Here is a 15,782-nt window from a genome sequence, read left to right as displayed (position 1 = left end):
AGGGTTAGTCAACGTCGGAAAGGCGACATGTCGGAAAGGAGAAATGCACCCGTTGTCAGTCAACAACACAGCCAGGCTCTCCCCAACTCCTTTCGCGTCTCTACTGGTTTGGGTGCCTCGGAGGCGAAAGGAAAACTCGCGTGCTCAAACATGTTCATGGACCCCCAGATTAATATGTATTTGTCAACAGCCCCCCCCCCCCCCCCCCCATCTGTTTTGAGCCAGGGAACCCCCTGCCCTGCGGGGACGGGCGATGTGAAGTCGGCGAAAAATAAATGTTCTAAGTAACTAAGTACATTACTCAAGTACTGTATAAGCGTGCATCCGTTGTTTGGCCGCTATTAGACCTTTGCAGTCAGAGGTAAGGGCGTGCCTGCGCCGCGGTGCTGCGAGGGGAGGCGGGTGCTGCAAACGACGGCCGTCCATTGGCTAGGACGGCCGTCCATTGGCTTTAAAGTAGTGTCTCCCCATTGGCTGTGAAGTAGTGAAGGACAGCCAGGACAGCCAATAGCAAAAAAAGTGTTGAATACATGTCGGAAATCTGTCGGGTCAGAGTCAGAGTGAATACAGAGCCGCGCTTTCAGCTAGCGGCTAAAAAAAAGTTATGGATTGCAGCTTTAATAGAGCACCCATCTGTTATCACATCAAAACCTCTTTTGCGTATTGCTGCACAACAGGTCCTCTTTGCTTATCACAACAACGGTGTAGCATTTCTTGGCAGGATGCAAAGTGTTATGGTCACTCCTATACATGAAGACACATAAACACAAGCAGGCGCACACATGCAGAAACACATAGTTACATAATATGTACATAATGTACTATAACCATATTATGGTTATAGTACACATAAAGCAAAGTATCCAACCTGTTTCCTGAGGTAGCCTTTGTAGATATTCTGAGTGAACATGGATGCAGAAGAAAGCATGGCAGAGTCTACGGAGGACATGACGGCTGCAGTCAATGCCCCAATGCCCAACGCAGACACCCAGGACGGGGCGAGGTTGTGCAGGACCAGTGGAAGCACATTCCCTGCCTCCCCTCACTCCAACGGAGATGGAAGACCATACTCTGTCTGGTTCCAGTCTGAAAGGGGTGTAGTAGCTTTGGGGGAGGGTTTATCAATTGAATATTCCACTATGATCAAACCATTCACCGATCCAAACTGGATCTCCATTTTTGCTGATGCATATGAACACAACTCTACAAGCATATGAAGAAGGAGCCGCTGACCCCAGAGGTCAAATGCCCCAAACAGCTCTGTTTACACACATCCTGCAGTCTACGTGCCCTGCACGCACACACACATGCACGCACAAATATACTGATGTGCACGGACATACACACAGAGTTTCCTAGACCCACTGGCTAGGATTGACAATGTTGCTGACATGGAACCATGATATCAGGACACGAACTTGGGACAAATTTAACTGGAAATAATGCCATAATTTGCAGTCTGTGACAGTTGGCTGTCACAGGGAGAGCTCTGCTTCCAACCAAATGGCCTGCGACCTATGACCTTGAGATCATCGATCCTCAAGCACTCCTCAAAGAATTGAGGCAGAGTTCGTTTCATACGTTCATAGTTAATTATCCATTTTAAACAAGTGGTTATTACGTGTCCTACTGTGTAAGCTTGCTGTTATATTTGTAACATTCAGTATGATTAAGTACAACTGTTTATCATATTTTCACTTATGCATGAAGGTACATTTATATTATCATTTGATTGTTATTATTCATTATATTTCCAATATATTTCCAATATTATTTTTAAATAGGAACCAGATGCGTGACACTAAGTTACAATGGGAGAATATCGATAATATAATGAATAAATCCTTGTAAGAGAATCAACTTTAGGTTGAGTTAATTAGTGTTGTTGTGGGTTCAGATTTCTCTTCTCCCCCCCCCTTTCTTTCTAAACATACCTTCCTGTGTTTGAGCCAATGACAGGCAGAGGATTGAGTTTCGCATGGTATTTAGGATGGAGAATAAAAGACCATCTCTTAGTGACCAATGTCCAGTCCAGTCTAGGTCTCGTCTTCTCTGGTCTCATCTATGTTATCCTCCCCTTTTCTTGTCTTAGTGTCAGTTAGGTGTATTTTTGTTTTGTTCAATTTGAACGGGAGCTACAAGATTCATTGACATTTTCAAGTCATTACATATTGCGTTCAACTACTGCAAAGGAATCAAAGTTGTGCCTTTCAACACAACAGTGGAAAGTGGACAGTGGACAGTGGAAAGTGGAAAGTGGAAAGTGGACAGTGGAAAGTCGAAAGTGGACAGTGGAAAGTCGAAAGTTTGAAAGTGGAAAGTGGAAAGTCGAGAGAGAAAGTATCACCTACATTCTCTTTCGTGAAGAATATAGACTCTAAAGAAGAATAAAAGACGGCTGTTGTTAACAGTGAAGACTTGCTGGCACTTGAGGAGTGTCGAAGAAAAGTTGGTCTACCCAGCATGAAGACGGCTGTTGAATCAGTGAAGATTTGCTGGCACTTAAGGAGTGTGAAGAAAGCCAGGCAGGCAGGCAGTGAGGCAGGCGACAAATACCAACAGCCCCAGAACGCTACTTGAGAAGTGACCCCTGTCAATCACAGGTCTGTTCCCATCATCTGATGTGCAACGGCAATAGGATTGTATGTGTATTAGGCTTGTTTTCATCACCTTATTGACAGGGCTCTTTAACTACTGTTTCTATTTCTTTTCAGCCCTCACCTACCTTCCCCTCTTTCTATCTCTTTCTGTCTAGGAGCTCACAACAATTAGTATACCATTTTTAGCACAAAAAGTTCTAATCAGGGACCACAGCAGAAATTACATCTTGTACGGCTGTATTGGAACATTAATATTTCCTATGGCTTATGCCTTTGAGTTAATAAAACTTCCTTGATTAGAAATAAAACTTGTTTGTCTTTTGTATATTGTTGGATGATCTATGACCCTGCCTCAGCCAAGAATTCAAAATCCTTCAGATTTTATGAGACTGATCTGTATTAAAAACTGGTAAACTGGTGATATATAATTTCATTGATATTCATGACATTTAATGATAATTAATCACTAAATTACCCCATACACACTACATAATTGGTGCGCCCCCTGTGAGGCTGAGGTTTATTCATAAATATCATTCAGCGATATATAAAAGACAGACTTTGTTGGCTAAAAAGCAGAGTCCGGCAAATTGTGACTTATTGTCAATTTACGTTCCCAAATCGTTCAATGTTTTGGTACCATTTACTGGGCTGAACAGAATTAGCTACTCTGTTCCGTGGTCCAGCTATTTTTAACCACATCAGGAGTTCTCTACCTGTTGGTTAAAAGTCGTGCAGTGTTCCTTACTGTAGGATAAGTATCTGGCCCTAAATTAGCGGTCCGCGTTGACGTTAAGTCTATTTTAAAAAGCATTCCGTGCTTATGATGGGGTGTTTTTGATCTGTCAATTACTCATTGGTTAATCAAACTGACATCCCTTGTCATTGCACGTGTTGATTTAAGTCTCCCATTTACTTTGTCGCAGTGAGTTGAAATTAAGTCTGTGCGTCCAAACAGAGCCAGGTCGACCGTTCCCTAGTGTATTTTATTACACTTTGTTGGGGTGCATTCCTGGCGGTTTTCGTAACAGCCAGTTGTATATGAGTCATCCTTAGTACAGGTTGATTTAAGTTGGTTTACATGTGCCACATTCCCTGTGCTTCAAAACAGATTAGATTGCATTCCCTGCTATTATTTACTTAATTCCAAGTTGTATTTAAGTCAATTGCATTCCTTGTGATTTAATTTTCAAGTTGAATGTCAGTCAATTGCATTCCTTACGGTTTGTTTAATTAAATATTGGGTAGATATCAGTCAATCTCATGATTGCATTCCCTGCAATTATTTATTTAATTCTAAAGTTGTATTTAAGTCAGTTGCATTCCTTGTAATTTCATTATCAAGTCGAATGTCAGTCAATTGCATTCCTTAATTGAATCGCAGGAAGATATCAGTCAATCTCATCTATAATCGTGCACGTCCTAGTGCTACGTTGGGTAGGTATAAACCATACCCATTTGATAAGTTTAGTGGTGAAATTCTTCACTTTATCTAAAGTTAAGAGTTGTGCACAACCTTAGCCCCACTAAACGTTAAATAGGGCTTCTCATTATCCCTATAAAAGCGTGCGCTGGTGAACTTTCTTCCACCAGAAAGTTTTGCAATATTGCTCATAGCTCAAAATGTCTGCCTCGCCAAGCGACCCAGACACCTTTGATCAAGTTCAGGTTGTCATCGGACTGTTAGCCAGGGATCTTGACAAAGGTTATCTTGACAAATTGGCAGGAGCGGCTGAGGTCACTATCCATGATAATCTGAAAGCTATAACAGCTGAACTGGTTGATTCAAAGCAACCATCAAACATCTCTAACGTCATTCGAATGGTTTTATCCAACCTTCACAGATTTTGTCAAATACAACAGGACACTTTAGATGCTAAATGTCAACTGTCAGCTCGTCAGACTCGTGGCCTCGACCTCGCCGCAGACCAAGTGACAAACCTGGAACAAAGCGTTATTGCTCACCAAATTAGTGCAAATTTTGAAAGCAACAAGGCCAAGGCTAGCGAGGCCACTGCTGCTGAATTTCAAAAACGCTTCAAACAGGCGAATGAGCATAATATTGAACTGGAAGAGAAAGTTTCCTGGCTCGAGGAAGCCCTTCTCGATGCCCAAGATACTGCCACTTCTGACCGCAAGTGCCATGACCTTTTAAACAAAGCCGAAGCCAAGATTGCTAAGCAAAAGGTGAGAATTGAACAACTTAGGCAGGCTTTGTTCCTCGACTCAGATGAGGACTTACAAACACCGGCACCATACATTTACCCAGGCTCTTACAGGGCCCAAAATAGCATGTCAGTCCAACATGTACCAACACCAGCTTCAATGCCCCCTGACCCCCAAGCTGCCACAAAGCAGTTACACCCTTTTGGGGCCCAAGGTGGCCTTTTTGCTCAACACATGCCTCCATGGGCAGAAGATGTTCAGCCCGCACTACCTCTTTCTCCATTAAATAATCATATGCTAGACAAGATTGCACGACATATGACTAAGTTTGAGCCTGAGACCAAGGGGTCTGCTGACACAGCATTGTATTTAATGGATATTGACATGCATCTTACAGACTATCCCCAGGCCACAGTAGATCAGAAGCTCTATCTAATAAATGCCACTTCGTGAGGTGAGGAAGTTCTTGATGAGGCAGTCACCAATAATTCTGGGTAACTACGATGTACTCAAGCAGGCATTGATGGTTGAGTTCTCTGACCCCAATGCCAAAGGAAACCTGACTATCGCTATGCATACTAAGCAAGAACGAAATGAGTTACCAAATATCTATTTCAACAGGCTGAGAAATGCTTATTTTGGCATGCGTTTGGAGGTTGACATGGAAGAAGACGTGAATTTTAAGACACTCTTTGTCCAAAACCTCCATCCAAGTACCCGCAACCCGCTAATGCACATGGTGGACCCCATAACGATGCATAGCACTAAATTACGAGAGCATGCCAATAGAGTCTTCATGACAAACAAGAACAACAAGCAACAACCATCTGACTCCCAGGAGGTCTATTCCGTGGAGTCAAAGGGGGGTGACAATCGATACCGTTCCTCAGACAATGGTTCTCAATGTCCATCGCAAAACCATAGCTCATATCGGGAGCTCAGTTTTACTGATGACCGATCTAGATCTTCCTCCCCGTACAGGGAACTAGAGGAATTAATGGAGTCACCTAGTGACACAGAGGATGACGATCATGAGAACCAATCTATCCGTGACCTGTTAGTCGCTGAACTTGAAAGACGAGGGATACTCTAAATTTAGGCCGGACTTTCCCTCTTTAGCCACCAAAAGTCAAAGATCCGAGCCAGCCAATATCAAAGTTATCAGTATTTAGCATGCATGATTAATTTTGATTGATTTAGTTAGTGCTTGTTCATTTGAGTTTTAAACTTCAAACGGTCCTATATTGTCTCAGTGATATTATACTCATAGATAAGTATAGCTCAGATATATTACTAAAGACTCACTCTCAACAATACTTTCTACCGCTCTAATTCTATCTCTCAACTCTGTCTGTTAGATATCCTCTTGCCGTGACACATACAGATGGTGCATGAACAGTGCCTAACATGTGGATGTATTCAATTGATCCTCTTCTTCTTTTTTTTCTCTACTTTGCCAAATTCCAAGATGCTCCTGACGTCATCTTTCATTTGTCAAGGGGGGATTATGTAGTAGCTTTGGGGGAGGGTTTATCAATTGAATATTCCACTATGATCAAACCATTCACCGATCCAAACTGGATCTCCATTTTTGCTGATGCATATGAACACAACTCTACAAGCATATGAAGAAGGAGCCGCTGACCCCAGAGGTCAAATGCCCCAAACAGCTCTGTTTACACACATCCTGCAGTCTACGTGCCCTGCACGCACACACACATGCACGCACAAATATACTGATGTGCACGGACATACACACAGAGTTTCCTAGACCCACTGGCTAGGATTGACAATGTTGCTGACATGGAACCATGATATCAGGACACGAACTTGGGACAAATTTAACTGGAAATAATGCCATAATTTGCAGTCTGTGACAGTTGGCTGTCACAGGGAGAGCTCTGCTTCCAACCAAATGGCCTGCGACCTATGACCTTGAGATCATCGATCCTCAAGCACTCCTCAAAGAATTGAGGCAGAGTTCGTTTCATACGTTCATAGTTAATTATCCATTTTAAACAAGTGGTTATTACGTGTCCTACTGTGTAAGCTTGCTGTTATATTTGTAACATTCAGTATGATTAAGTACAACTGTTTATCATATTTTCACTTATGCATGAAGGTACATTTATATTATCATTTGATTGTTATTATTCATTATATTTCCAATATATTTCCAATATTATTTTTAAATAGGAACCAGATGCGTGACACTAAGTTACAATGGGAGAATATCGATAATATAATGAATAAATCCTTGTAAGAGAATCAACTTTAGGTTGAGTTAATTAGTGTTGTTGTGGGTTCAGATTTCTCTTCTCCCCCCCCTTTCTTTCTAAACATACCTTCCTGTGTTTGAGCCAATGACAGGCAGAGGATTGAGTTTCGCATGGTATTTAGGATGGAGAATAAAAGACCATCTCTTAGTGACCAATGTCCAGTCCAGTCTAGGTCTCGTCTTCTCTGGTCTCATCTATGTTATCCTCCCCTTTTCTTGTCTTAGTGTCAGTTAGGTGTATTTTTGTTTTGTTCAATTTGAACGGGAGCTACAAGATTCATTGACATTTTCAAGTCATTACATATTGCGTTCAACTACTGCAAAGGAATCAAAGTTGTGCCTTTCAACACAACAGTGGAAAGTGGACAGTGGACAGTGGAAAGTGGAAAGTGGAAAGTGGACAGTGGAAAGTCGAAAGTGGACAGTGGAAAGTCGAAAGTTTGAAAGTGGAAAGTGGAAAGTCGAGAGAGAAAGTATCACCTACATTCTCTTTCGTGAAGAATATAGACTCTAAAGAAGAATAAAAGACGGCTGTTGTTAACAGTGAAGACTTGCTGGCACTTGAGGAGTGTCGAAGAAAAGTTGGTCTACCCAGCATGAAGACGGCTGTTGAATCAGTGAAGATTTGCTGGCACTTAAGGAGTGTGAAGAAAGCCAGGCAGGCAGGCAGTGAGGCAGGCGACAAATACCAACAGCCCCAGAACGCTACTTGAGAAGTGACCCCTGTCAATCACAGGTCTGTTCCCATCATCTGATGTGCAACGGCAATAGGATTGTATGTGTATTAGGCTTGTTTTCATCACCTTATTGACAGGGCTCTTTAACTACTGTTTCTATTTCTTTTCAGCCCTCACCTACCTTCCCCTCTTTCTATCTCTTTCTGTCTAGGAGCTCACAACAATTAGTATACCATTTTTAGCACAAAAAGTTCTAATCAGGGACCACAGCAGAAATTACATCTTGTACGGCTGTATTGGAACATTAATATTTCCTATGGCTTATGCCTTTGAGTTAATAAAACTTCCTTGATTAGAAATAAAACTTGTTTGTCTTTTGTATATTGTTGGATGATCTATGACCCTGCCTCAGCCAAGAATTCAAAATCCTTCAGATTTTATGAGACTGATCTGTATTAAAAACTGGTAAACTGGTGATATATAATTTCATTGATATTCATGACATTTAATGATAATTAATCACTAAATTACCCCATACACACTACAGGGGGAACCGGACATCCAAAGTGACGAGAAGATGAACTTGAATATGTTTTTTGTCTTATAGTCTGTCGACCAGCAGAGGGCAGCCCAATGACAAATATGTCATCATTGATCAGCAAGATGGCAACGATTCAACAAAATCAATCAATCTTTAAAGTCATTGGGCCGGATTCACAAAGCAATTTACGCCCATATTTTGATTGTACCGGCATTTATGACAATTCCTACGTTAGTAGTCTGATTCACTAATGTTTTATTGTCTGTGATTTTAGACGCTCTTTCTCAAGTCAGCTCCGAGTCTGACTTACCAGGAACAATGGGTGCATATGTCATTAGAATGCTTTATTCTTCATGCAAAATCAATTACAACAGTGACAATCCTCAAATAAAATATGCATGTGCCCAACATTTGTCAACACGTGTGACTTCTCCTGGTGGAACCTTCCTCATGTCGCCAGTTGATAAACAGTAGAAATGGCAAATTTTCAAATAGCCGATGTATACAGTAAGTTTAAAGTGCTCATGTGGCCCATAGTCGCTTCTTTTGGGCTTGTTTTCCTATACCTGGTTGCTTATTTCTCTCATAGAATCAGGCAACACTGGTCTCTGAAACTATGGCGTTGTTGCTAAACTTTCGGCGCATAGCGAAAGTTGCTCTGATCTGCTCAGCAGAAAGGATTATTCATTAATTTTCCTCTGTGTGTTTGATGACCCCCCCCCCCCCCCCCATTTTGAGCTATACCAACCTTTCAGCTAAACAGGCCGCTCGACATTCATTTGTATGTAAGTATTCCACTGAAGATGTGGACAAAACAACGTGAATCTAGGCTAGATAGCATAGCCTTGTTAGCTCGTTGAGGCGAGCGTCTTGCCTGAACTGGAACCTGGTGTTTGCACTTTCTTCATTTACAGCCCGTACATCTACATAAACGTTCCGATTTCAAATATAAAGTGCTTAACCCATGGCCATGTTACAATTATGTACGGGACCACATAAGTACCCGTATCTTCCGTATTGTTCAATAAAAAGCATTTTAATCCGATCGGTGGCCATTCTCACCATTTGCTTTCAACTACGCGACCGTATCGGTTGGGAGGTGTATTGCACTCTGATACATTACAACTCTATGAGAAAATGGCCGCTGATCGGATTAAAATGCTTTTTATTGAACAATGCTGAAGATACGGGTACTTATACCCACCCAAAGTGAATTGTAACATCTGTGGCCATGGGGTAAGCACTTTATATTTAAAATCTGAACGTTTATGTAGATGTACAGGTAAAGTGCAAACACCAGGTTGAAGTTTCACAGGGCTAGATATTGCTACCTAGCGGGTGCCTGAGACGGTATTGCGTCTGTATAAATCACTAGTAGTGAAAGCCCTAGACCAGACTGGTCTTTAGGCTATAGCTAGGGTTAAATGCTTAGTTTTCTAAGCATTTAACCCTATATACAGTACATCTTATACAAATAAACATATACATTTTATAAATACATGTACTTATCGGCTATTTGAAAATTGCCGATCTACAAGCATGCATTGTGAGCTTGTAGATCTGCTATTTTAAATCTATCATGATGATGATTATTTAATATGCCTATTTTTTACAACACAGATCCTGTATGGGGGTCCCTGGCACACAATATTTTATAGAGTGGACAGCTGACTGAAAGGTGTCAATGGGGGAGTGATTAGAGGAGTGGCCAGGTTGAATAAATTACCCATTGTTCACGCCCATTACCTGGAGCTGAAAGGTGCTAGAAGTGACAATTATCTTCAATTCCAATTTCAATGAATGATACATCATAAAGCTTACATATGAAATGCCACCTTGCGGCATCAACCATTGTACCCAGTCACATATATATATAAAAGGAAAAAATATGTCAAACGATGTATTGCTTGTAGCCTATGCCTAAAATAGACATGATGCAGATTCCACTGCTTTTTTTAATTACGTTTTTAAGTTTTTTTTTTTTTTTAAACATTGTTATTTAACGTTAAATAACAATGTTCTAGGCTATCAGTTGCATTTAGAGCTGAATTATTAGGTGCCAGTGTCGGCCAACTCAGACAAAGTTTCACTTAATGATGAAAATAGGCTATCATGCCTTAATGTCACTGCAGGCACAGACGTAACCTGACTCCGCCAGATGGGGGCAGTATTGACACAGGTTCACAATACAGCATCCATCTGGGCTCGCTCAGAGAGTAAGGCTACTCCGCACCGCTGGGTGTGCGACCCAATCAGCGGCTGCTAGGATCGGGATCTTGGCGAGACCGGATGTGACGCCATCGAGAAGCGCTTATTGCGTTGTAGTTCTTCATGGTTGAATAGTATACAAAAGAACTACTGCTGGCGCAGGTACTATACGTCATGTAGACATGTCAATATGATTGGTTGATAGAAGGTGATAGACAGACCGTCCCATCCAATAACCTGCCAAATAGCTTGAAAAAAGGGATCGCCGTCTTGCATCGATTCTGCTACCGGGGTCCCAGATGGAAGTAACGTGTGAAACAAATGTGACGCAAGTTTGTTCCATCTGGGAGTCAGGTTAGCACAGTCCGCGATATTAATTTCTAATACTGTAGACTCTAAGCATGTAACGATTCACTCAAATCACTATTCGAGGTTCACGATACGATTTTTCACGTTTTGTTTACGATTTTTTTTAGCACATTTATTTTCCAGACAAATTACTGAAAAACCTTGATTATTATTATTTTTTTAAATCATGTATTTTAAAAAAAACTATATTTTCTCTTATCCTCTTTTTAATACATGAAATTAAATAAAGCCTTTTTATTCACGAGGTACATGCATTAACTGTCACATTAAGACATATACTTTTTTATTTGTAAAATAATAACTTTAAATATATAAGTCTTGTGAAATAAATTAATTTTAAAACATATATCCCAAATGAAATAAATTATAAAGAAAACCTTCAAATAAACAAACTAAGGCTTAGCCTTGGGATTTAAAAGTTATTTTTTATCTATGCTACATTCTCAGCATTCTGTATAAAACAACACATTTATGTACAGTAAAAAGGGAAACTGTTTTAAACTGCTCCAAATGAGATAAGATAAGAATTAATTGATTAATATCAATGAAATTCGCTATATATCTGAAAGACAGTGTTGAAAGGAGTTTGGCGTTGTCAGCGGTCTGATACAATTGTTAAATTATTAAATTAGATTATCATTCATTGTACTCTGCAGCCGCACCGAGGCACTCCAGAATTAGCCGTTTTCATTGGAAGCCTATCAGTTGTATGTTTCCTACAGAGTTTAAATCAGACAGCTAACAACGTCGTCAGACGGGGGAGGGGGTAAACGGTATAGTTTGGGCAATTCATCAATCAAATAAACATGTTTACATGCGACGCACATTTCCCTCTTTATACAGTGCGATCGCCTAGTTGTTTAGATTTCATAGCCTGAGAGGACGTGAACCCCACTCTGCCGTTCATAGCCTGCCGTTGAGTGAGTGAAGAAGAGACCGAAGGCAGGAAGCTATGGTGGCCCTGAGGGGACAAAATAGTAGGCGGAGAACAAGGAAGGGAGTCTGACTCGATTGCGCCCTCTGCTGGTTGCATCGCGATGTCATATTTTATTGCATCGATTTAAATCGTCACCACTTTGAATCGATTTAAATCGATATACGATAAATCGTTACATGCCTAGTAGACTCTAATACTGTATTGATCACATGAACGCAAAACACAATAGCCTAATAAGTCTTCTTACCATCTGATGAGGAAACCTCGGTAAAGGTGAGCAATGTTCAGTAGAAAAGGCTTTATTAGTCTATTATTTGGTGGTGGGGGTTAACCGTTGTAAACTGCTTTAGTCTCATCACACATGAGATCATTACATACCACTTATCCACCACACTACATTAATTTGGAGGTCCATGACATGAAACTATTTGAGAAGTACTGGTTGAAATAATTAAAAAATTGTGAAGCAAGCCCAAATAAGCAACTACTGTACATATTAGAAACAAGCCAATCTGGGAACCCATTGCCAAACAAAAAGGAAAAACAGCGCCCTCTGCTGTTTTTTACTCTTTCACTTGGCTCTGGGCCAAGCTGAATGGAGCACCCGTACGCAAGGAAACCAGGGTTTTGGTCTGCCCTCAGCACTCCACTTCCGGTGGTACGCTCATTCCCACTAACAATATTTCTACATGGAACACTAACACCACTTCTCCCAGAGAAGATGGATCGTTTTGGTTATAAGCCCACTTGTTTCTATGATGAAAGAGCAAGTTAAAATGTGAATATCTTTCCGTGGTTTTGTCTGCTCCAAGGACGCTATTGTTAAATGAGTTTCAGTTTGTTTTCAGTGGGAAGGGAGCGCAGAGACAGTCAATCCCGCCCACTACATTTGATTGGGTAAAGCACGGCCTGCTTCCTGATCTGAAGGCACGCCCACTTGTAAGCTAACGCGCACACATTCTGAACGGGGCTCTCGATAGATTCAGTAGCGTAGCTCTGAATCTGTTCTTGAGAGATTAGAAACAAGCTAAAAAAAACTCAGCCTGTAACTACCAATATTTACAAAGTTAATAAGCGGATCTGGCAACACTGTTTAGTACGGTGAAGTTGAAGTTGGATATTTAATTTCATGTTGCCTTAAAAGGGGAGTGGAACAATGCAAATGACCTTCTCTGGAACGCACTTGAGATATTACGACGAGCTGGCAGTTGTCCAGATTCATCATGACCTACACCTGTGATCCGCACATTTGAGGGATATACACACCCCTTTGTGAATTGCATGTCAGTTTTAGCTTACAGAAAATTCACCCTCCTTTAGTAACTTTATTTACACCTTATTTACGACCAGCTTAGTGAATCGGGGGCATTGGATCTTTGGTATTTTGGCGACACCTTATGGTGACTAGTGGCCACATCAAATGTGATTTAATTTAATACAAATCCCAGTGCATTCCAGTTAGCCACAGCTAGCATGCTTGTAGTAGCATAGTATACTTTTAGTCTCATCTTCTTTCTCGCTAATGCTGGATGTTATGTTTGGAATAACATTTTCAGTTGCTAAAGATCAAATTCAAACCATATGGGTTTCTTTAGGCATTTTGCTGCATTTGTTTATTACTGCCTTCCTGCACGTGCATGCATCATTTCCTGTGCAAGCACTGCATTAAGAATAGGCTGTTTGGTGGGAATGTAACATCATTTCCATAATTTTCTCATCTCACAAGGACAAAAGCTCAGTGTAGTGGGAATATAGGGGCAGACACTCGCAAATAAAAACTGTATTTAGATTAGTGGTGGACACAACACTTTTATGTGGAATAATTATTCTGATTGAAAAATGATTGAAAAATGATTGTAAAATGATATCCAAAATCCTACGTAGCCTAGTGTGAGTTTAAAGCTGCAATCTCGAACTTCAACATGATTTGAACCAATCTGTATTGTAGAGTATGTTGTTGAACATCTGGAGATGTATTAGAACCAGAGCATGTGAGCGGAGCGGAGCGACGCGATATTGACGTGAGCGCGGAGCTGGTTTATAAAAGGTTGGAGCGCTACTCAGAGCGAGGACCGCCTCCCGCTCCAAGCCGCCCTCGCGGGGGCCGCGCACCGAATGTTTGAGCATGCCCGGTCGCACGGACTCAGAGACACACAGACATCCAGCAGTGCACAGCGCACCCAGATTTCATTAGAATTTCTACTTTCTTTTTCTTTTCTTTTTTTTTACTGTTGAGCGACCCGGTTTGAGCGGAGCATGGAGCGAGATTTGCGCAAATCAACGTGAGTGAGGAGCGACGGGGAGCGGAGCGCGGGCGGAGTCGACGTGAGCGAATAGCGAGCGTGAAACCAGCCCCCTGGAGCGCCGAGCGGCATTCCCACCCGCTCCGCTCACGTGCTCTGATTAGAACGTAATTTATGTTGGACAGCTCACTTTAGGATATAGGCTTTAAATTATATTATCACTAGATTTACCTAAAGAAAAAATATGATATTGACTGGTTGAAATGACTGCTGAGGTGCACTCGAAGGCTTGCAGCAGGCAGAGGCCTGCATTTCCTTTATGTGCATTTCCTGTATGTGAGCTGCACTCGCGGCGTACGTGACATACAGCTTGCATCTATGGCTGATCAGTGAGGTCAAAGAGTACCAAGGATTTGATAGTTTTAACCAAATGTTACATGCACACATGCAAGTGTGAATCATTTGATTTTCTGATTAATGATTTAATTTAATCATATATAATTGCTGATAATATGTAGTATAATTGCATTTACTGAATTATGCTCAGGTATAAGACACATTTTGGGGGACATTTAACCCCTCAGTATGCCCATATATGGCCATGCTGATAATGTCTTGCAAGGTGCAAAGTAAGCGTTTTTTTGTGTGTGTGGGTAGCTGTTGGTCAAGTCACACATACACCCACATGCAGACACACTGACTTCTGAGAATCACCTATAGCGTCTGACTTCTAAGAATAAGGCATGCACTAGGGGTTTCTTCTGAAGGACACCACCAAGCCCTCGTGAGTATGAGAATTCCACACTACGGCAATATACATACACATTCAATACACACCCCATACAGGTGGAGATTTGTGATTGAGGCTAATACAGATGCCAACGTTTGATGCAATGCTAAGCGGAGTAATGTATTGAGCAACTGTTTTAAGAGCGCAATGTTTTGTATGCAATGAATTGTAAGCATTTAGGTGTGTTGCAAGGACTGTGTGCTATGATGATGTGCTGAGAGTTGGCATTTTGGCGTGAAGAGGGGCTCATTGTCCCTATGTGTGACTGGACTCAAGAATGAGTGAAGTTCTGGGTGGCAGGCCATAGGGAGGTAATGGGTTGTTGTAACGCATGAGCTTCTATGCATTTCTCTAGTCATAGGAGTAAGATAGGTTGTTTCAATGGTGTCTGTTGACTGAGTGAAGGTCAAGTTGATGTTCTGTTGAAGCTGGTCAGTAAGTTTAGGGGGCCCCTCTGCCTCCTGCCTTTCTTATAACACAGTATCCTCAGATCCATAGGTTGTCTTAAGTCGGGGACTGGATATTATGGTAGTGGATCAAGTTATTAAAGGGCTTACGGGTGGTGACCAGACTTAGATCCAAAATTAGCCGCTATTTCCCCGGAGGCCACAGGCCTGCTAACACGGTCGAGTTTGCTCTGAATTCACCATGGCGGAGAAAAGGTAGTTCTCACGTCGCCACAAGTAAATATACAGTTGTCTGCACTTCTGTGTGTTGCTTGTTTAAAAGGTCCCTGAGTGAAGGGGACCTCCTATCTGTGTTGTACCGCTCCAGTCGTGGTCTGGAACGGTTAACAATGTTAATAAATACAACTAGTACATCTACAGTGGTTGGAGGAGGTCTGCCTATCTTCCATTGACAAATTTAGACCCAAGTGTAAGGTTGGACAATATTGTCCAACCTTACACCTTGGACCCAGACTGATTCTCTCTGTTCGGCAGGTTTTTTCAGGCAGGACAAGCACCCACAGGCA

At 41.5% G+C, this 15,782-nt stretch overlaps 1 pseudogene across 1 annotated transcript in view; it reads right to left on the bottom strand.

Moving 5' to 3' along the window:
* LOC311054516 (high affinity choline transporter 1-like) overlaps positions 1–15,782 on the bottom strand; it is a 52,416-nt pseudogene that overhangs the window by 14,008 nt on the left and 22,626 nt on the right. The window contains exon 8 of the transcript in view: positions 869–1,086. The product of the transcript in view is annotated as a high affinity choline transporter 1-like (transcript). The remainder of the gene's footprint in view (positions 1–868; positions 1,087–15,782) is intronic.

The sequence above is a fragment of the Gymnoscopelus microlampas genome (assembly GCF_963454915.1).
Source record: "Gymnoscopelus microlampas genome assembly, chromosome: 11".
NCBI classification, from domain to species: domain Eukaryota; kingdom Metazoa; phylum Chordata; class Actinopteri; order Myctophiformes; family Myctophidae; genus Gymnoscopelus; species Gymnoscopelus microlampas.
This window is presented reverse-complemented; position numbering and strand designations above follow the sequence as displayed.